At 43.1% G+C, this 23942-nt stretch overlaps 1 pseudogene; it reads left to right on the top strand.

Annotated features, from left to right (window-relative positions):
• The first annotated feature begins 16606 nt into the window (after positions 1-16606).
• On the top strand, positions 16607-17282 carry LOC129485655 (deoxyguanosine kinase, mitochondrial-like; annotated as a pseudogene).
• The last annotated feature ends 6660 nt before the right edge of the window (positions 17283-23942 follow it).

Below are 23942 nucleotides of genomic sequence, written 5' to 3'. Positions count from 1 at the left end.
TTCTCTTGTCAACCTAATATAATCGAAAGGGTCAGAATCTAATTTAAAGGGCATTTATTCAAGTGCAAAGTATGAGGATGGACCACCCAGAAACACCAACTCCAAAAGGATGGAGTTGGTGTTGCAATGTAGGGAAGTTAAGATTTCATGTCTATGGGTGGAGACAGAGGAGTTTTTGGTGGGATTACATTATTCATACAAGGTTGGCACATAGTTACAGCAATTTGGTTTTAGGCAATGTTTCTTTTGAGAAGGGTATATTTTAACATCTTTTTACAGAGGATATGATAGTCACGGATTTTCCGTCATCTGGTTTAAGCAAAGCAGGACAACAAAAGGGAAGTTAATCTTTAGCAAGTGCTATTCATTAAAAAGGCAGGAAGTTTTTGTCTCTGATTTTGTTTAATTCTCTCTAGTCATTGTACAGAATGAGAAAAATAAGAAAGCAAGTTAATCCATAGTCTAAGAACCATAAATTGTAACCATATGTGGCTCAGATCACAGTCATCTCTATCTAGGCTAAATTTTTTTTTTTGTCTGGGGGGATGGGAAGCAGGTCCCAACAGCTTTAAAACTGTATTTATTTTCACACTTTCTCTGCACAGCTTCTCACACTGTCAGAGGCTTCCTTCCCTTTTTTTTTTTTTTTTTTTTTAAGAGAGAGTGTCTCACTCTGTTACCCAGGCTGGAGTGCAGTGGCACAGCCATGACTCACTGCAGCCTCAACCTCCTGGGCTGAAGTGATCCTCCTACCTCAGCCTCCAGAGTAGCTGGGACTACAGGCATATGCCACCACACTCAGCTAATTTTTGTATTTTTTGTAGATACAAGGTTTCACCATGTGGCCCAAACTCCTGAGCTCAAACAATCCTCCTGTCTTAGCTTCTAGAAGTTCTGGGATTACAGACGTGAGCCACTGTACCTGGCTGACTCCTTCCCTTGATACTCAACCTAACTTAGGAATGCCCCACCTGGAAGACCTCCAAGCTGCTGTAACATTACCTGGCCCACTCCACACTTCTGATATGGGAACCCTTGGTTCCTGTTTCCCTCTATGCCACCCCCATCCCCATCACAGCAGTCATTACCCGTAAATACATTGTGATCGTGTCTGCTACAAGACAGAGCCAAAATGTGGATTTTCTCAATTTTGTCCTCCTAGTATCTCACACACAAACATACACACACACACACAGGGACTCAGCATAAATATTTGTTAAGTGAATGTATTAGTCCATTCTCATGTTGGTAATAAAGACATACCTGAGACTGGGTAATTTATAAAGAAAAAGAGGTTTAATAGACTCGCAATTCCACATGGCTGGGGAGGCCTCACAGTCACGGTAGAAGGTGAAAGGCACATCTTAGATGGTAGCAGGCAAGAGAGAATGAGAGCCAAGTGAAAGGAGAAACCCAGTATAAAACCATCAGATCTTGTGAGACTTATTCACTAGCACAAGAACAGTATAGGAGAACCGCTTCCATGATTCAAATTATCTCCCACCCAGTCCCTCCCACAACCCATGGGAATTATGGGAGCTACAATTCAAGATGAGATTTGGGTGGGGACACAGACAAACCATATCAGTATATAAACACACATACATATGCCATAACTGCTAGGGGAAAATATTCAAAACCATTGGCTTGCTAAAGTGAATCAATATCTTTATATGTGAAAGCCAGTTTGGAGTATACAATGTGATATCTCTTTCTCCTGGGAAACTATAGAACTCTCCTCTTGAGGATTACTCTGCTCTGGAGAAGAGTTTTCAGGATGCTGACTTGCGGGTGTGCCCCCACTGAAAAAGACTTGCTTGTAGATCAGTAAGTTATCTATGGGTTACAGTAATCTATTGCACATTTCAAAATAGCTAGGAGAGAAGAATAGGAATGGCTTTAGCATAAAGAAAAGATAAATATTTATGGTGATGCATATCCCAATTACACTGATTTAATCTTTGCAAATTATATGAATGTATTAAATTATCACACATGGCCTGAAACTATGTATATTTGTTATGCATCAATTTTAAAAAAATTAAGGCTTACTTGCAACCCAGTCACCCTCTGTTGACAAGTCGTGCAAGTCCACTTAGAGCCATTTCACTCTTATACCAACAGCCACACATCACCAAACATTTGACAGTCTCCAACATAAAAAAGACAACACAAACAGGATCACGTAAACATGAAAGAAAATCAAAACCTATAATAAACATCTTCAAAGAAATAAAAAGAATAATGAGAAAGAGCTCTTGGAAATGGACAACAATATGGCTTTAATTTTTTAGAGAAATGCACCAAAAGGGTTAAAAGATGAAATCCAGAAAGTGAAGATGAGTACAAGCAAACAATTGGAAATAAGAAAAGAAAAGACTTCAGGAAAGGTGACAATGCTAAATGATAAAATTTCAAATAGAAACTACAGAGAAAATGAAAAGGAGTTACTTCTTGAATAAATAACACAAAAAATTCTATGAAACTGAAAAACACAATCATTCAGATTTAAAGGACACAGAGTACCCAGCACCCTGAATTTTAAAAGGCTTGTGACAGGACTCTAAGCATGAAAGCCGGGGATAAAAAGAGGATCCTAGAACTTTCAGAGACAGAGGAAATAAAAAAAAAAAAATCCAACATATCTGTTCAAATAAAAACCTTAGACAAAGAAACTTTGCAGAGTTTAACTGGGCAAAAGAATTATTTGTGAATCGGGCAGCCTCCTGAGCCAGAGTAGACTCAGAGGCTCCAGCACAGCCACGTGGTGGAAAAAGATTTATGGACAGAAAAAGGAAAATGACGGACAGAAAACCGAAATGAGATACACAAAAAGCTGGATTGGTTACAGCCCAGCCTTATTTGAACACTGAACAGCTTGATTAGCCAAAACTCGGTGATTGGTGCAAGAGTAGGTTACAGTGTTTATCTCTCCATTTAGGTTATAGTTCACTATGTACAGAGAAAACTTTAGTTCAAACTTAAAATACGTAAGGAGGAAATTTAGGTTAAACTTGGTTTAACAGGTCGTATACAAAGAAACTATAATAATGAAGAATCTAAACAGTGTTAATATAGAAATATGTATAAAAGTGGAGTGGCATAATCAAGACAGAAATTAATTCCGAACTCATATCACAGTTCAGAGGTAAAGTCCAGAGCAAGAATGGCAGCTCTGGGAACCTCATCACACAGCTTCCAGCCCAGAATTCAAGGTGGCAGCCAGGTCCTCTGATCATGTCTGCACCTGTCCATGGGGAAGAAGGGAATGGGAAAGGCCATTGGCTGCTGATTCCTTCCAGGCAAAATCTAAAATGGAAAATATCATTTCAACTCAACACTCCACTGGCCGAACTTAGTCACATGTCCATAAAGTGCTGCAAGAAGGGTTAGGAAATGTCATCTCCAGCCAGGCTAAAAGTTAGGCATTATTTTACTAAGGAAAAAAATGGATACTGAAAGAGAAATAGAAGCCTCTGCCACAAACAGGAATCAAAACAGAATCATATTTCTTCACAGCATCACTGTGATACTAGTAGTCAATGAAATAATGTCTTCATCGTTTGGTGGGTAAAAGACACTTACCCTAGAATGCCATTTTAGTCCGTTATCAAAAGTGAGTTTCAGTAAGGCAATGAAGACATAAACACAGAGTTTTCTGAAAATTACTGTATGGTGTGCTCTAATTAAACACAGAGTAATCCAAGAAAGAGGAGTACGGGGGTCTAAGAAGCAGGCCTGCAGAGCAAATAGTGCAGGCTGACGGATAGCTCTGGGAAGGAAGTCTCCAGGAAAAAATGAAATCAATAAATTACCTAATAAACTTGTATTTGATCATTTGTGAACAACTACTAGTAGACATATACTAGATTCAGTGAAAACAAGTAGGGAAAAATAACCTGTAAGGATAAAAGGATGAATAGTATACAGGTAAAAAATGCAAAGGCAATCATCAAGTGTGCGGGGGTTTGGGGAGAGCACACTAGAGAAAATTTAATTATAGAACATGATCTGGCACTATAGCTAAATATATTTTCTTTCTTTCTTTTTTTTTTTTTTTTGAGTTGGAGTCTTGCTCTGTCACCCAGGCTGGAGTGTAATGGTGTGATCTTGGCTCACTGCAACCTCCGCCTGCTGGGTTCAAGTGATTCTCCTGCCTCAGCCTCCTAAGTAGCTGGGACTATAGGCATGCGCCACCACTCCTGGCTAATTTTTGTATTTTTAGTAGAAAATCCACCGAAAACTTTCCACTGATAATGAGAGACAGGCTGTTTCTGATTAACAGAAGGTGCAGAGAAAGCAAATCGAGGCCTATCCTTCTCATGCAATAGTGTAACCAAAAAAAAAATCCTTAAAATCTATCACTACAAGAAGCCTGTCCCTCAGAATGGCCATGGGGGATGGCAGACCCCGCTGCAATGCACCCACTGGTTTAATCTGTGCATTAATAGCTCTCAAATCATGTAGCAATCGCCACCTTCCTGACTTTTTTGGAATCGCAAATACTGGTATCAGTTTATCCTTTGATAGAGGCCATTGCTCCACCCATACAGGTTTGTTAGTCAGCCACTCTAACAGCAAAGCAGTGGGTGGAGGAGAAATATCAATGACCCTCGTGAGAAATCCTGACGACCTAGCCCTTTTCTCTCTGTCTGTTCAGTTATTGATATTGATTGAGGGTTTCCTTGGAGGGGCTTTCCTAAGATGTTTCTGCTCTGAGATCCCATTTTCCTTAACATTTTAAATCCTAGATTATCAATAGTTTCATTTGTAAGTCTCATATCCCATGCTATAAGTAAATCTTGACCCCATAGATTAACAGCTATATTTGCAACATAACATTGAAAAGTACATGACTGTCCATCTGCTCCAAGACACGGCAAAATCTCAGCTCTCTGTTGAACACTTTAAGCTGTTCCTACTCCCACTAGGGATGTAGAAGTTAACTGCAGAGGCCAGGACAGGGGCCAATTGTTTTTAGATATTACTGACACATCAGCTCCCATATCCATAAGCCCATAAAACTTCTTTCCTTTAATTTGCACTGTACAGGTGGGTCTATTAGGTGCTATGGGGTGTGATAGATAAATTTCCCTCCTAGTTGTATTCCCAAATCCTTGATTCCCTCATTTCTCCTTAAGTGGAGAAGGGTGTAATTTACAGGGAATAAGCAACAGTCGAGCAATACATTCTCCTGGTTCAAAAACCCAAAGATCTTGTGACATCACCATCACCTGAATTTCTCCTGCATAATTCAAATCAACAACTCCTGGGACTACAGTAATGCCCTGAAGGTTAAGACGACTTTTGCCTAAAATTAATCCCATACATCCTGTTGGCAAGGGTCCCCAAATACCAGTGGGAATCTTGGTGGGTTTGTCTCCTCCAACTAATGCAACCCATTCTCTGACCTGGGAGATCTAATCCTGCACTTCCAGGTGTTCTTAAGCCTTTCGCACATCTCACAGATGCCAGTGCATATTTACAATCCACACTTGCATTCCCAAAAGCCAAAGCTAGCATTTCTGCAGCCACAGAAGAAGACAGTACAGGCCAATTTTCATCCTCCCTCTCCTGTTCACCATTTTCAATAGGTGCTGTGGGTAGGGCAAAAGACTCTCTCAATTTTTCAGAACATAACTCCTGCTGTCCCGCTAAATAAGAAGGAAACAATGGCAAAGAACAGCATGGACCAAACTCCAAACAAAAACAGAAAGAATAGATAAATTCTGCCCCATGTTACTGTGATTCAGAAACTTCCCACTCCCAGTACCTCTTTAGGACACTGACCTTATATCAGCTGTTGGCAGACTTGTCCCGGGGTTTCTCGTTCGTCTGGTCAGTTTTACTTTCTCTGCTCCAGCAGACCTTCTTCATTCATGTCCCTGTATGTCCCTGTCGGTTCCTGTTAGTCCCTGTAAGTCTCTTCTAGTTCCTATTTCTCCTATTGTCTCTATTTGTCTGTATTTATCTCTATTTGTCCCTGCAGGTCCCTGTTTAGGCACCACTTGTGATGGTTACTATGGGACTGAACAAAGGGGGATGAACGCAGAAATGAAAAACAAAAACAAAATAATCTGTTTTAAAGAAGGGGTCAGGGGGCTCCTTGGGGGCTCCTTGCTTCTAGTGAGCAAGGGCCTTGAGCTTCCACAGCCCTTCGTATTTATTAGGTAGAAAGAGCAGGGAGGAGGAGGTAACAATTGGTCAGCTGCTTGACTGATCACAGGTTCACATGTGCCTAATCACAAGAAACACTGCTCCTCGGGCATGACTGCCCTCAGCATTCCTTCTGGGTGGCAGATGCAGTTTGTCAGTTTGCCAAAGTCTTCTCATGCCAACACGAGAAGAGTTTGCCGTTTATTCATATAGCCTCTAGAGGTATACTGAGTTTATCATGACCCTCATTCTTTCGGTCTCCAACACCTTTAATCTGTCAGGTCCATGTAACATGCTTTGGTCAATGAACTGGAGCAGAGGAGATATGGGTCAACTCTGGGAGAAAGGCTTTCAGGGCCAGTGAGTGATTATTCATGTTCCCTGCCCACTCCCATCACAAACATGACCCTCCAGATGGTAGACACTCAGTTGGTTTGCAATCCTGGGTGAGGAAAATGTGAATCCCCAGCCAGCCCAGGATGGACACACAGCATGTGGGAGAAAGAAGCCATGAAGATGCATAAATTGTTTGTTACTGCAACATATTCTCCTTTATTGTGACTGGTACAGGATAGTATAGCACCTTTTGTGTAAAAAAAGAAAAAGGCAGAAAAATTAACCCTTTTCTTGTTTAGAAAAACAAAGTGGGCCAGGCATGGTGGCTTATGCCTCTAATCCGAGCATTTTGGGAGGCCATGGCGGACAGATCACCTGAGGTCAGGAGTTCAAGACCAGCCTGGGCCAACAAGTCGAAACCCCATCCCTACTGAAAATACAAAAACTTAGTCAGGCGTGGTGATGCCCACCTGTAATCCCAGCTACTAGCGAGGCTGAGGCAGGAGAAATGCTTGAACCTGGAGGTGGAGGTTGCAGTGAGCCAAGATTGCGCCACTGCACTCCAGCCTAGGTGATAAAGCAAGACACCCTCTCAAAAAAAAAAAAAAAAAAAGAAAAGAAAAGAAAAAGAAACTGCAGCTCGCTGCCAGTGCTCATTTAATTTTACATAAGCATGCTCTTAGAGACTGAAGCAAATCTGACTGATTTTCAATGCAAATATAAAATATGAAAACTGGTCTTGGAGTTATTTCTAAACAGAGCTAACATCAGAATTGTCTGAATCACCAGAATCATCTATTTCAGAAAAATTGAATTTATCAAATGAATCTTCAGCCAACAACTGTTTGAGAACAATGTTAACATCACGTATAGGAATGCTACATTTTTTAGGATTTGCCACCTTCAGTGATTGAGAAATATATTTTGTAAATGGAAATACCACTACTAAAAACATAATGCTATAAATATTAGAATTATGTCTTTTGTTTCCAAAGTTGATATACTAGAGCGATGCAAAAATAATAATACCAGCAAGATATTTTGTGGCATAGTTATCTTAGGGCAAATGCTGCAGTAGCAAGCACTACCAGCAAGTATTCTTGGGGCAAATGGGAAAAGGACTAAATGTATAATGGTATTTTCTCATATACAGGCATACACAAAAAACAAATAATAGTGGTTACCTGATAAATGGAGTTGGGTAGGAATTGGATAGAGGACAAGAGGAAGAGAAGTGCTCTTTACTGTACATCTTCTTATATGTTCTATTTTAGAACAATGTGATTTCATTACTTATTCAGACACTTTAATTTAAAAAAAATAGAAGCATAAGGACATTATGTAGAAATATGGAAGTAAATACCAGAAGAAATATTGAAAGTGGTTGTTTCTAAGGAGTAGAATCTGGAGAGAGGGTTGCTACTTTCCATTTAGTATTTACTATTTCCTCTTAGATTTAGTAGTTGGTACTAGATCATTTTAAAAACCACGTGCATGTACTAGATTTTTGATTTTTAAAAATTAAGAGAAAAGACCCCAGACAGTGACCAACCAAACGTCATGTGAAGCAATATTGCAAGAGCCAAATTTTATCCACGTCTCATATGTTGAGAAGTGACATAAGAATATAAATTTTTGAACTGCTCCAAAATGCCAATCTTTTACAAATTAAATCACATCTCTTATACTTGCAGGTCATTCATGGAAAACTGCAATCAGTCTTGAATGCTGTTTGGCATAAAATATAAAGCAAGGATTGGTATCTGATTTCATAGTTCAGAAAAAAGAAAAACCAGAAAAGCCACAGATACTTTTGCTTTTGCCAAGAAGGCAACTTCTGCCTCAAAACATCCCGTCCTATTCCCCTCCCACCACCACCTACCTAGCTGTCCAAGTAAAAAATCTGAAAGTCATCGTTAACTCTCCCCAACATTGCCAGATCTTGTGGGTTCTACCTATAGTCCTGGATCACTTAGGTTCAAATGCCAGATCCTATAGGTTCTTCCTTTAACTGGTCCACTTTTTTCCATCCCTTTTGTATGCAACAGCCTCTTATTTAACTGTTCTTGTTACTTCCAACTTTGCCCCTTCTAGGACATCTTCTTTGCTGCAACAAGAGTAATCTTTTTTTGTTTTGTTTTGTTTTGAGACGAAGTCTCGCTCTGTCCAGGCTAGAGTGCAGCGGCGTGATCTCGGCTCACTGCAAGCTCTGCCTCCCGGGTTCACGCCATTCTCCTGCCTCAGCCTCTCCGAGTAGCTGGGACTACAGGCGCCCGCCACGCGCCTGGCTAATTTTTTGTATTTTTTTAGTAGAGACGGGGTTTCACCATGTTAGCCAGGACGGTCTCGATCTCCTGACCTCGTGATCCTCCCGCTTCAGCCCCCCAAAGTGCTGGGATTACAGGCGTGAGCCACTGCGCCCGGCCAAGAGTAATCTTTTAAAAACAAATATGGCTACCTCACTCACCAGCCTAAACACTTCAATATTCCCCCAGTGTCTCCAAAATAAAATCAAAAGCTCTATGATAGAAGCCTGCATTATCTGGCCTCCACCAAACTGTCTGCCTTATCTGTCTTTATTCTCTCTTTTTTTAAATACTTTTTTCTTTCCTGTCTTTCTTTTTTTTTTTTTTGAGATGAAGTTTCACTCTTGTTGCCCAGGCTGGAGTGCAATGGCGCCACCTCAGCTCACTGCAAGCTCCCCCTCCTGGATTCAAGCGATTCTCCTGCCTCAGCCTCCCGAGTAGCTGGGATTACAGGCATGTGCCACCACTCCCGGCTAATTTTGTATTTTTAGTAGAGACGGGGTTTCTCCATGGAGGTCAAGCTGGTCTTGAACTCCCAGCCTCAGGTGATCCACCCACCTCAGCCTCCCAAAGTGCTGGGATTACAGGCGTGACCCACCATGCCCGGCCTCCTTTTTTCTTTTTTTAGTGACTTTGTTTCTGATTTTTAAAAACACTTTATCTATCTATCTATCTATCTATCTATCTATCTATCATCTATCTATCTATCTATCTATCTATCTTGAGGCAAGGTCTGTCACCCAGGCTGGAGTGTAGTGGTATGATCTCTGCTTACTGCAGCCTCAACCCCTGGGGCTCAAGCAATCCTGCCACCTCAGCCCCCTGAGTAGGTGGGACTACAGGTGCATGCCACCACGCCTGGCTAATTCTTGTAATTTTTGTACAGACAGAGTTTCACCATGTTTTTCAGGCTGGTCTCGAACTCCTGAGCTCAAGGGATCCTCCCACCTCAGCCCCTAAAGTGCTGGGATTACAGGTGTGCACCACTGCACACGGCCTCTCATCTGTGTTTATGGCTTGAATTATCCTCCAACTTATTGAATTTTCAGTTTCTCAAAAGAACCAATGACTATTTTCATTTTGCTTCCTAACCTTCACCCGTGCTGTTCTCTCTGCTTCAAACACTCTTCCCCCACTTAATTCCTACTCATCCTTCAATTCAGACATCCAGAAGGTCTTACCTGACACCTTGGGTCCAGGTTGCTGCCCCTCTCATTTGTTCTGGTGTCCCTCATCTCTCATCAGGGGGACATAAGGGTGGATAGTTTTGTAGATACCCGCTTTGTTCTTTATCTAGTCTCCCTTCTGGACTGTAAGTTCCATGATGGCAGGGACTTTGTTTTCTTCAACATTGTGTCCTTAGCTCCTGGCACATAGTAGGAGTTCAGTAACTACGTGTTGAATAAACAAATGAAAAAGACAAACTAAAAACCAAGCAGACTGGACACAGTGGCTCATGCCTGTAATCCCAGCACTTTCGAAGACCAAGATGGGCAGATCACTTGAGGTCAGGAGTTTGAGACCAGCCTGGCCAACATGGTGAAACCCCATCTCTACTAAAAATACAAAAATTAGCCAGGCATGGTGGCGGGCACCTGTAATCCCAGCTACTCGGGAGGCTGAGGCAGGAGAATCGCTTGAACCCGGGAGTCAGTGAGCTGAGATCGTGCTACTGCACTCCAGCCTGGGTGACAGAGGGAGATTCCATCTCAAAAACAAAACAAAACACAGAAAACCAAGTTCAGGTGGATATTTGACTTTTAATCAAGCAAAAATTCTGAATAGGTATGCCTTTCTCTGGTCAGTTAACAGTGCTGTCTGGTAAATTCATCTTTAAAACTCCCAAGTTCTCCAAATGATCCAAGCTGGCTGACACCCAGACATAATCTATAATAATACACAGTGCTGGGCTAAGAGCTGGCTTCTAAACCAAAAGTAGATTATGGTAGTGTGGTTTATAAAAGAAGCAACACATTTTCACACTGTCCCAATTTAAGGAACTGGTGAAAACGTGTAGTTGCTGGATAAAACCTGGTACACAGACCTCTTGGATAATGTAATAAACTTTGATGTGAACAGATTACAATTGACACCTGCTACTGCTAAGTGCCTGGGGCTCTATTCGGGTCTTTCAAGCAGCCAAATCTGCCTTTTATCCATTATGTCTCTATTCCCCAAGGAAGTGAGATAAAAGCCAATATAAGTTTCCAGAAGGAGGCATTGTTTTCTTCTGCCAAAAATCTGTAATTTATCACTGGATTGTCAATAACAATATTGAAGATGGGTAATTGCATTTGAAACCACTATACCAAGAACAAATGTCACCACCAGAGATTGTATGGTGTGTAATGAGGAAGCAAAGTTGTGACATTTGTGGGGTAAGGCAGAATAGATAAAAGGTTTCTCTATGGGAGTCCAAGTGTATGTTTTACTTGAAACTAGAGGAATAAATCTAACCAACATCAGCCTGTGAAAAAGTTTTCAGTGTCACAGAGAAATAAGAAAAAGACTTTGGGGGAGTGTTTTCCAAAAAGCTAAGTTTTTTTCTTTTAAGGTTTCCTTATGTGCATCCTTTTCTTATGTTGACTGACATTTTTAATGCGAAATGACATCTAGCGAAAAAGCAAGTAACAGAACAATGTGCATAACATACTAATTAAAAACAAGAGGAGCCAGGCGCAATGGTTCATGCCTGTAATCTCAGCACTTTGAAAGGCTGAGGCGAGAGGATCTCTTGAGCCCAGGAGTTCGAGACCAGCCTGGGCAGCACGGTGAAACTTCATCTCTACCAAAAACTTTTAAAAGTTGGCCAGGTATGGTGGCTCGCACCTGTAGTCTCAGCTACTTGGAAGGATGAAGTGAGAGGATTAATTGCTTGAGGCTACGAGGTCAAGGCTGCTGTGAGCCATGTTTGTGCCTCTGCACTCCAGCCAGGCAACAGAGCGAAACTCTGTCTCAAAAACAAAAAAAGAGAGAGGAAAAAAATGTATTTGTATATGCGTGGAATATTCTTGGAAGGATACACAAAGAAATTGGGATTGAGAGGGTTTCTTCAAAGGAGGGAATTGGGCATCTGCTGTAAAAGAAAGGCATTTCACTGTATACCTCTTTAAGACTTTTGGGTTTTGAGCCAAATGGATGCATTAATTATTCAAAGGTGAGTTGATTAAAGTAAGATTAATAAGATGAATTAAAATAAAATAAGATGAAATAAAATGGTAATAGGATATGGCAATAGCTTATGTCCTTACTTGGAAAAAATGGACAATTCTCTGTCAGACATCAAAAAAATTAAAAATATTTTAATCTGTAAAATCCTGAAGTCCTATTTTTAAAAATAAATCTCTAACACACTGATATTAAGCAAATATCTTCTCATTTTAGTTAAAGAAGGTGCATGTGTCAGTTTGTCCCATCACTGGCGATGACTTTAACCATGTGGTTAAGGTGGTGTCAGCCAGTTTCCTCTACAGTAAAGTTACTGTTTTATCCTTTGTAAGCAATTTCTGTGGACACTTTAATGCTAAGTAAATATCCCGTCCCACGTCAAACTTTCGTCACTATTGTTAGCATCCATTGATGATTGTCTAGAGCCATCATTCTTTCCATGTTTATGGGTTGACATTCGACTTGTTTGTCTGCCTTGTTTGTTTACTTATTTCCCTTCTACCTTGTTTGTTTCCTTGTTTCTTTGAATCGGTATAGGCTCACGAACTTTTATTCAAAGAGTTTAAATTCATAACTATTATTATTAATTTTAATGCATGCATTGAATCAGATTTGCCTAGTGGGAAATCCTTTTTTTTTTTTTTTAATACTGTGGACCACAAGACCCTGCTATTTAATCTGGGCTGACTGTGTCTCTGACTGAAATGCTCCTGTCTCTCATACTTACTTATTAATTGTAGTTTTCTGTTCCTCAAACATGCAGGCTCTGCACTGCCTCGGGGCCTTTACACTCGCGGTCCCCCTCCCTGGAGTTCTCTTCTGCCCACCTTCCCATGGCAGGCTCCTTCCATGTGTTCAGATGTCTCCTTCTCAGAGAATTTTTCTGGGACCATCTCGTCTAATATAAGACAAATCCCTTGGCTGGGCGCATGGCTCACGCTTGTAATCCCAACACTTTGGGAGGCCGAGGTAGGCGGATCACGAGGTCAGGAGTTCGAGACCAGCCTGGCCAACATGGTGAAACGCCATCTCTACTGAAAATACAAAAATTAGCCTGGCTTGGTGGCGGGTGCCTGTAATCCCAGCTACTCGGGAGGCTGAAGCAGGAGAATCACTTGAAACTGGAAGGCAGAGGTTGCAGTGAGCCAAGATGATGCCACTGCACTCCAGCCTGGACAACAAGAGCGAAACTCTGTCTCAAAAAAAAAAAGACTAATTTCTCTCTCACTCTTACTCTCACTCTCATTCTCAGTCTCTCTTTTGTATTTCATTTTATTTACCTTTTGAGACAGGGTCTTGCTCTGTCTGGAGTGCAGTGGCACAATCATAGCTCACTGCAACCTCAAACTGTTGGGTTCAAGGGTTCCCCCTGCCTCGGCCTCCCGAGTAGCTGGAATGACAGCTACTCAAGAGATCCTCCTGCTGGGATTACAGGTATGAACCATTGCACTTGGTCTCTCCTGTATTTTAGATATCTCCCTCTCTACTGGCTCCTCCCCAGGACTGGTTCAACATATTCTAGCCTCCTCCACATGATGTAAAACAAACAAGCACAAAAAGACTAAAATTATTTTGCTACTGTTTAGTTTTGCCCCTCCTCTTCCTCATGTCCCTACCTCTCATCTTCTCACAGCCAAACTTCTAGAAAACACTGTCTACTGCTGCAGTTTGAATGTTTGTGTCTTCTCCAAAATCCATGTTGAAACTAAATCCCCAATTTGATAGTATTAAGGGGTGGGGCCTTTAGGAGGTGATTAAGTCATGAGGGCTCTAATTGGGAATTATGACTTTATTTGTTTATTTGAGACAGAGTCTTGCTCTATTGCTCAGGCTGGAGTGCAGTGACACAATCACTGAAGCCTTAACCTCTTGGCCTCAAGGGAGCCTCCCACCTCAGCCTCCCAAGTAGCTGGGGATATAGGTGTGCACCGCCATGCCCAGCTATTTTTTAAAATTTTTTGTAGAGACAAGGTCTTGCCAACTGGTCCAGGCTGGTTTCAAACTCCTGGGCTCAAGCAATCCTCCCAGGATAGCCTCCCAAAGTGCTGGGATTATAGTCATGAACCACAGCACCTGGCCAGATTATGACTTCATAAAAGAGATACAGGGAATTAGTCCCTTTTCCCCCCGACCCCTCTGCTCTTCCGTCATGTGAGGACAAGCAAGAAGGCTTTTACCAGACACTGAATGCCAGCACCTTGACCTGGGACTTTCTGCATTCCAGAACTAAGACATAAATTTCTGGGCTGGGCTCGGTGGCTCATGCCTGTAATCCCAGCACTTTGGGAGGCCAAGGCAGGCAGATCACTTAAGGCTAAGAGTTTGAGACCAGCCTGGCCAACATGGTGAAACCCCATCTCTATTAAAAATACAAAAATAGACAGGCATAATGGTACAAGCCTGCAATCCCAGCTACTCAGGAGGCTGAAGCACGAGAATCACTTGAACCTGAGAGGTGGAGGCTGCAGTGAGCCAAGATCCTGCCATTGCACTCCAGCCTGGGCGACAAAGGGAGACTCTGTCTCAAAAAGAAGCAAACAAACAAACAAAAAAATTCTGTTCTTTATAAATTGCCTGGTCTTAGGTATTTTGTTACAGCAGCACAAACAGACTAAGATATCTGCACCTTCTCAAGCCTCATTTCCCTACCTTCCATTTATTTATACCTCCACCCACCACACAATGAGTTTATGCTCTGCCCCAAAACTGAAAGTGACTTACTCTGACCAGAGACAGCAAAAAACAGGCCTGTGGCTAGCCCATATATTGCTTTCATATGGACTGGAAAAACATTTCCCTTTTTCAAGACGCTTGCTTCCATCTATCAGAAAATAGTCATCTTAGGTATACCAATCTGCAATGTCTGCAATGTGCATGGTGCCTGCTGGTGTTGTGCAGTGTGCTACCTGCACAACCATATGAGGACCCTACCAATATCCTCCTAGCCGGAAAGATACATTACACGGCCGGGCGCGGTGGCTCACGCTTGTAATCCCAGCACTTTGGGAGGCCGAGGCAGGCGGATCACGAGGTGAGGAGATCGAGACCACAGTGAAACCCCGTCTCTACTGAAAATACAAAAAATTAGCCGGGCGTGGTGGTGGGCGCCTGTAGTCCCAGCTACTCGGAGAGGCTGAGGCAGGAGAATGGCGTGAACCCAGGAGGCAGAGCTTGCAGTGAGCCGAGATTGCGCCACTGCACTCCAGCCTGGGTGAAAAAGCGAGACTCCGTCTCAAGAAAAAAAAAAAAGAAAGAAAGATACATTATACTTTAGTCCTATCCATTTTTTTTTTATGACAAATTCTTGCTGTGCTGCCCAGGCTGGTATCAAACTCCTGGGATCAAACGAGCTGCCCATCTCAGCCTCCCCAAGTGCTGGGATTACAAGCATAAGCCACTGCACCCAGCCCTAGTTTTTATTTGACCACTCTCAACTCCCCTGTGACCATCCTTCCTTCTTGAAATGTTGCCTTCTTTTGGCAACTGTGATACCACACAATGTTCTCATTGTTTCTTTCTTGTCCTCTCATGCTTCTCTTCTTTAATATTAGGTCCATTCCAGAGTCTATCCTGATTTGTCTTCCCATCTCTCTGAGTGATCTCAATCACTTTCATTCAACATTTATTGAGTGCCTACTCTGTGCTAGGCATTGTGCTAGGCATTGTTCTAGGCACTGATCACTTGCAACTTCTAAGTACATGCTGGTAAATGACAAATGTGTCTATCTCAGGCTCACATATCCAACTGCCTCCCTGAAATCTGAACTTGGATATCAAATGACCTTCCCCAAACTTAACTTGTCTAGAACTGAGTTCATCATCCTTCTCTCTAGATCGGTTTCTCTTCCTGCGTTCCCCATTTTAGCAAATTATATTCATTCAGTTGCCCAAGACTGATAGCTGGAGTCATCCTAGACCCTTTTCTCTCTCCCACCTGAGAAAGTAGTAAGTCTTTTTTTTCTGCTTCCTAGATATGTTTGACTTTCAATCATCTGTCTCCATCACTGTTACCACCACACTGGTCTCCATCTCACTCTAAGCCATTATTATGGCTCTTACAGAATACAGTAGCAGGCTCCTTCCTGGCCTCAGCCTTTGGGCCTTCTCCCTGTGAATTCATCCAAAGCATGCTTCCTATGACACAAGACTGATGATGTTAAGCTCCTGCTGAAACCCTATAATGGTTATTTTGGCCTTCAGGATTTCAGTTCTAATTCTTCAATATGCTTTATAAGGCCAACCATAATCAGGTACCTCCTCTACCTCTCTGCTTTTATTTATTTCCATTTCCCCTTTCCCCTCATATTCTGTCACTCATTCATTCTTCCCTCCATCCATTCTAAACTCTTCTTAGCTCCTGAATATCCAATTCTCTCTCTAGACTCTGAAATTTTGCCTGTGCTATTCCCTCTGCATGGAACAGCTCATTAGCTGATGCCACCTTTACTTTGCCGATGCCATCTTTTCTTCAGGTTTCAACAGAGATCTCACTTTATCTAGGAAGCCTTCCCTAAACTACCAAATCTGGGACAAGGGTCTTTTTCTGAGCTGCCATAGTAAGCTGGTACCATTTATCACACTAGGGTGCTTCCCTGTTCATTGGTCTACATCTTCCTTTAAATATAAACATCTAGGGAAGTGATCGCTGTGCGAATCGTGGGTGGGATGGCCGCAGGCCGCCTCTTTCTAAGTCGGCTTCGAGCACCCTTCAGTTCCATGGCCAAGAGCCCACTCGAGGGCGTTCCCTCCTCCAGGGGCCTGCACGCGGGGCGCGGGCCCCGAAGGCTCTCCATCGAAGGCAACATTGGCCTGCACTGCCCAAAGTCTTGGAAACTTGCTGGATATGATGTACCGGGAGCCAGCACGATGGTCCTACACATTCCAGACATTTTCCTTTTTGAGCCGCCTGAAAGTACAGCTGGAGCCCTTCCCTGAGAAACTCTTACAGGCCAGGAAGCCAGTACAGATCTTTGAGAGGCTCCACTTTGAGGCTCTGATGAACATTCCAGTGCTGGTGTTGGATGTCAATGATGATTTTTCTGAGGAAGTAACCAAACAAGAAGACCTCATGAGAGAGGTAAACACCTTTGTAAAGAATCTGTAACCAATGCCATGATGTTCAGGCTGTGATCTGGGCTCCCTGAATTTCTGAAGCTAGAAAAATGTTGTGTCTCCCAACCACCTTTCCATACCCAGCCCCTCTCATCCCTGGAGCACTCTGCCGCTCAGGGGATGGTTTGTTAATTATTGTTAGACTTTGCCATTTTTTTCTGTTGTATCTGAAGCATTTTGAAAATAAAAGTTTACTTAAGTTTTGCTTGTTTTTCTAAAAAAAAAAAACATCTAAGAGGTCAGGAATCTTGCCTCTCTTCTTTGTTTGTTTTTGAGACAGACTCTCACTCTGTCATCCAGGCTGGAGTGCAATGGCACGATCTCAGCTGACTGCAACCTCCACCTCCTGGGGTCAAGTGATTTTCCTGCCTCAGCCTCCTGAATAGCTGGGACTACAGGCATGCACCATCACACCTGGCTAGTATTTTTTTTCTTTTTAGAGATGGGGTCTTGCCCAGGCTGGTCTCGAACTCCTGAGCTCAAGTGATCTGCCCATCTCAGCCTCCCAAAGTACTGGGATTACAGGTGTGAACCACCTCACCCAGCTCTTGTTTAATATTTAATTCTTGGGACCTAGCACAGTGACCAGCACATAGTAGGTGCTCAGTAAGTACATGTAGAATAAATGAACAGTTGATAAGTGCAGGATATGAATCCAAAAATTCTGGTCCTGACTCAGCACTGGACCCTTGAAAAGTGTTTATTAGTGTTGCTGTACCTTAGTGTCCTCACATGTAATATGAATATATGATATAGAGCATGGCAATGGCAATTTTAAAACATAATCCCCAAATTCTTTGACACTTCTTTTAATGAGAGGTAGAGCCTATGTCCCTTCCTTTAGAATTTGGGCTCTGTAATTTCTTGACCAAAAGATCACAACAAAAGTGATCTCATGGCCATTTCTGGACTCAAGTCTTAAGAAATCGGCAATTTCCGTTTTGTTTTTCTTGGGATGCTTCCTTGCGGAATGCAGGCACTACCCCAGGGAGAAGCAGATCCAGAGAAGCCCACATAGAGGACTCCAGCCTCCAGCCCTCAGCTTCCGCCAAGCTCCCAGCCAGCAACAGCCATAACTTGGCCGCCATTTTGGCCTCCATCTTGCTCCATCCAAGCAAGTCATCTTGCCAGTGGACCTTCCAGCTCCATTTGAACATCCACTCCCATGTAAGATTCTGGAGATAAAGAAATGTTGTTTTAAGATCTACATTTTGGTATGGTTTGTTATGCAACAAGCAATAATCAGGACAGATTTTGATACCTGGACGTGGAGTATTGATGATACCATAACACGCAGCACTGGCTTTGGGACTGGGCAGCAGATGTAAGCCGGAAATGCCTCTGGGAGCATGTTAGTAATGGTGTAGGAGGCTGGGGGTGAGGACTTAAAAGTGAGGGAAATGTTATCTGGAGAGAGGAAAGGGGACTCCAGTTACATAAAAAAGTTTGGCAACACTGTTGCCATGGCCTTCTGTAATGTGGAAAATAAAAAGTGTACTTCATGAACTCAGCAACCTTGCTAAGGAGATTTCTGGGCTGAGTTTCCAAAGTGCTACCTGATTTTTACATGGCTAGCTAGTGGCACCTCTTTCTACCACAATGCATGAACCAGTCATGTTGTTAAAGACATTGTCTCCATGCATGAAATTATATACACCCTATGCCAAGCTTGTCCAACCCACAGCCTATGGACCACCTGCAGCCCAACACAAATTCGTAAACTTTCTTAAAGCATTATCAGATTCTTTTCGCAAGTTTTTTTTTTTTAGCTTATCAGCTATCATTAGTGTTAGGGTGTTTTATGTGTGGCCCAAGACAGTTCTTCTTCCAGTGTGGCCTAGGGAAGCCAAAAGATTGGACACCCCTGCCCTAAGCCTTCTCCAGGTCGCCAAAGAGTTGGCACTGTCACAATGACAATGGCTAACCTTTTGTCTTCCAGGCTACTCAACCCTTTTGGAGAAGGTGGCAACATCATTGGCACTGTCATCTTAGACAAAAGAGAGTGGGACTGGCAGAAGATCAGCTATCTCAAAATTGGAAAGCAGGTCAGTAGTTCCTATCCACTATGATTCGTTTGGCTTTCTTCACTCCTCTGTACTGTGGCTTCTCATTTCCCCCATGATTTTCATTAAACATCTACACAAAAATTATTTAATATGTGCAAAATGTATAAATAACTAACCCTGCCCTTCACCATATCCATGATCCTGCATTTTGTGTGTTTCCTTTCCTTGTTTTCCTCTACGGTTTCATTACATGTGAATCCCTAGTGATAGATTTATTTTTGTTTGTTTCTGAACTAACAGAAATGGGATCACACTGTATGTATTCTCCCGAAACTTGCTTTATTCTCTCAACATTAGGTTCATAAATTTCACCTATTTGTTTTTTGTCTTAATCTTTGTAACCAGTCTGTAAAACCAAATGGCTATCCTCTCTGTTCTGGCACAATATGTTGTGCATATCAGGTGACCAATAAACACTGTAGGATGATCCTGGGCAGGATATGTCCACAGTGTTGGGAGGAAAGCTGAGTGTTGGGAGAGAAGCTGAGGCAGGGCTTGGAACATGTCAGGGGTCCAGGGTCTAAAACCCCTCATGGCCTTTGGAATGGGTCTAGACTTGTGAGCTCCTTGCTTCTAGCACTCCCATTATCTCAAGTAGCCATATGTTTCAAGGAAAATGCTAAACCATCACAGCTGTAGCTCATTCACTTGATACACCACTTCCTTCCAACCCCCACATCCTCACCACCTGTTTCTTTGTTTTATCACCAATAAATAGCGTGGGCTCCCAGAGCTCAGGGCCTTCGCAGCTTCCATACTAGCGTTGGCTCCCTGGTCCCACTTTCTCTCTTGTCTTTTCTCACTCCTTTGACTGCGCTGGACTTTGTAGCACCCACAGCCTAGTGTTGGGTCTGATCACCCCAACACTCAGAATAGCTGGGTAGCTCACGCTCATGCAAATGTAGTTGTAATATTCAGGAATAAGAGTTTCCAGAGAAGGTACAAAACTTTTAGGTGACCCCCAAAAAATTTAAAAACAAGAAAAAAACCAAAAAACTTCTAGGTGGCTAGGAGTGGTGGCTCTTGCCTATAATCCCAGCACTTTGAGAGGCCAAGGCAGGAAGATTGCCTGAGACCAGGAGTTCAAGATCAGCCTGAGCAACATAGCAAGACCCTGTTTCTACCAAAAAAAAAAACTTTTTAAAAATAAACTAAAAACTTTTAGGCAACTGCTAAAAATGAATCATTTGGTGTAAAGGAGACAGAGCAGGGACCTCTCTTAAAGGCCTGTGGATCTCCCAAGCATGGAAATAACAGAAAATCTTGAGTTCCTCCAAGGGAAATTCCAGGCACCTTCCCAGCGTTTAGAAGTAAATGAGCAAATTAATAAGCAAGAAGGTAATAGTAGCTTAAAACAATACCCAAGGCTGGGCACAGTGGCTCATGCCTGTAATCCCAGCACTTTGGGAGGCTGAGGCAGGCAGATCACTTGATCTCAGGTGTTCGAGACCAGCCTGGGCAACATGGCAAAATCCCATCTCTACAAAAAATACAAAAATTAGCATTGTGACATGTACCTGTAGTCCCAACTACTTGAGAGGCTGAGGGAGAAGATCACTTGAGCTGGGAGGCAGAGGTTGCAGTGAGCTGAGATTATGCCACTGCACTCCAGCCTGGATGACAGAGCAAGACTCTACCTCAAAAAAAAAAAGAGAAAAAAAAAAAGCCAAGGAAGTTAGAGTCAGAAGATGGTCCCTATAGAAACTAATGATGCATCTTACCATATGTCCCTGAGTTGTTTTTTAGAAACCCAGACCCTCACGAAATGTATCCACTGGCATGTAGACCTCACATAATGAGGAACTGAGGGTTGAACTCTGACTACTGTTCTGTGTTGTAAACATCTTTCAGAGGGGCCTGAAAGTCATGTCTGCAAATCAGAACTAACATTCTTTTTTTTTCTTTTATTTTTTCTTTTTGGAGACAGTGTCTCACTGTGTTGCCCAGGCTGGAGTGCAGTGGCACAATCATGGCTCACTGCAACCTCCACCTTCCAGACCCAAGCAATCCTCCCACCTCAGTCTCCCAAGTAGCTAGAATCACAGGTCCGTGCCACCATGGTCAGCTAATTTTTAAATTATTTTTGTAGAGATGGGGTCTCCCTATACTGCCCAGGCTGAGGACTAACGTTCTTTTCTGCTGACCCCAAATTTTTAGACAAAGCTTTGTCTAAAGTTCCTTAACCAATTGCAAAAAAGAAAATCTCTGATTCACCTATGACCTGTGGGTCCCCCTCTCTCACTTTGAGATGTCCTGCTTTTTTAGGTCAAACCAATGTGTAGCTCCATGTATTGATTTATGACTTTGCCTATAACCTCTGCCCCACGCACCTTTATTTTACTTTTTATTTTTGAGACAGGGTCTCGCTCTTTCGTTCAGGCTGGAGTGCAGTGGCACAATTACAGTTCACTGCAACCTCGACCTTCTAGGCTCAAGTAATCCCCTCATCTCAGCCTATCCCGACTAGCTGGGACACCCAGCTAATTTTAATTTTTTGTAGAGACACGGTATGTGTTATCCAGGCTGGTCTTGAACTCCTGAGCTCAAGCAATCTCCCCACCCCGGCCTCCCAAAGTGTTGAGATTACAGGTGTGAGCCACCGCGCCTGGCCCCCAACTACCTTTAAAAACCCTTACTTGCCAGCCATCAAGGAGGAGCTACCTGATTCTCCTTGCTTGGTACCCTACAGATAAACACCCTTCTTTCTCCTTCTGCAAACCTTGGTGTGGGTATTTGGCCTTACTGTGCTAGGTGAAGGGACCCTAGTTCAGTTAGATAACATAAATATTTGCAGTGTATGTGTACTACCCAAGTACATGACTTCATTATTCAATTTGACAAATGCGTTCTGTTACACAAATACAGAAAGGATTAATAAAGCTTGACTAGTCCATCTTTCCCATTATCCCTGCAAGTATCCTTGCATTAGTGCAAATAATTGAGAACAAACCATTGGTGAGGGGATGGAAAGACTGCTCTGGCTCACCAGCTCCCTTTAAGTAGTTCCTTAAGTAAATATCATAAGTAACACAAATAAATATTTCATACAATGTAGAGAGCAAAGCAAAAATAACAGTTCTCTGACCATCAAACTAATAATAGGCTTAGTATTATTATGATTTTTTTGAAACGGAGTTTCGCTCTTGTCGCCCAGGCTAGAGTGCAGTGGCAAGATCTTGGCTCACTGCAACCTCCGCCTCCCAGGTTCAAGCGATTCTCCTGTCTCAGCCTCCCGAGTAGCTGGGATTACAGGCATCTGCCACCATGCCTGGCTAATTTTTTGTATTTTCAGTAGAGACGGGGTTTTGCCAAGTTGGGCAGACTGGTCTCGATCTCCTGAGCTCAGGTGATCTGCCTGCCTCGACCTCCTAAAGTGCTGGGGTTATAGGCGTGAGCCATGGCACCAGGCCTAGGCTTAGTTTTTTGTAGGTACTAGAGTATTTGTTTCTTTAGCCAGAATCCACTGATATTTTAGTCTTCTGGTTCTCAATCTTGGCTTCCTTTTTCGATTACCTCTTGAACTTTAAAAAATTCTGCTCCAGCCTGGGCAACAGAAGGAGACTGTCTCAAAAAATATATAAGTCAATAAATAAATAAATATCCTGATGCCTGGATCCCACCATGGGACATTCTGATGTAACTGGCCTGCAGTGGTGCCTGGGCATGGGGATTTTTAAAAGCCCCAGTGACTCTAATATGCAGCAGAGTTTGAGAACCACTGGTTTAAAGGACTTTGTTCTACTCTGACAGCGTCTAGCACAGTGCCTGGCAGAGACTGATGCTCAGAATGAACAAACTAAGGTTCTATTTGTCAAGAAGGAGGAGAGCATTGTGTTACTCACAAATGCAAACAAACCACAAGCAAGGGATAAGTCACGCCCTAGGCAAAGACAATGGTAAGGCAATTCCTGCCAAGTAAGCGTGTGAGGGTGACACCCACTGAATGCAAGCTGTTGTTACCTTTTTTCCTTTATTTTTATGTATTTACTTTTTGTTGAGACAGGGTCTCACTGTCCTTCAGTCTGGAGTGCAGTGGCCCTATCCTGGCTCACTGAAGCCTCGACCTCCTGGGCACATGCAATTCTCCCGGCTCAGCCTCCCAAGTAGCTAGGACTACATGTGCGTGCCACCATGCTTGGCTAATTTTTTAAATTTTTGTACAGACGGGTGGGGGGGGGGGGGTCCTAATTATGTTGCCCAGGCTGGTCTCGAACTCCTGGGCTCAAGTGATCTTCCTGACTCGGCCTCCAAAAGTGCTGGGGTTACAGGCGTGAGCCACTGCACCAGGTCAAGTTTCTGTCTTGACTCTAACTAGAAAAGGTGTCATCCTTGAAATGCAGATACTGTCCAGCCAAATTCCAAAGTTCTCTGAAGATCCAAGTTTGCTAAGAAGTTCAGAGGTGCCAGGCTGTGTCTTGTTTGTGCAAATGAAACAGAGGATGACAAGGCCGGTTGGGCATTTCGAGCTCTGCCCCAAGTCTGGTCGGCTTGATAGTCAACCTAGGAGCCTCTCGGCTCCAAATGGCAATGTGTCAGCCCTTCCCGCGTAGGGAAAAAGGAGCGTGTAAGGGGCACCACGGCGAGCTGGTTGGGTCTGCTCCACCCATAAGGATGGAGTGCAGCCTCCACCGGGAACCAGGGGCGCGAGTCGCTGCTCAGTGGCCCGAGCCTGCACGTGGCGCGGCAGGAGCTGCTGTCTAGGGCCGCGCAGCGACAGGGGGTGAGGACTACATATCCCGACGTGCCTCGGGGAGGGTGGGGCGGTGCTGGAGCCGGGCCGGGAGGCCGGCCAGGGCGA

Source organism: Symphalangus syndactylus, chromosome 1 (genome assembly GCF_028878055.3).
Source record: "Symphalangus syndactylus isolate Jambi chromosome 1, NHGRI_mSymSyn1-v2.1_pri, whole genome shotgun sequence".
Taxonomy (NCBI): domain Eukaryota; kingdom Metazoa; phylum Chordata; class Mammalia; order Primates; family Hylobatidae; genus Symphalangus; species Symphalangus syndactylus.
The sequence above is the reverse complement of the archived record's forward strand: the minus strand, read 5'-3'. Positions and strand labels throughout refer to the sequence as shown.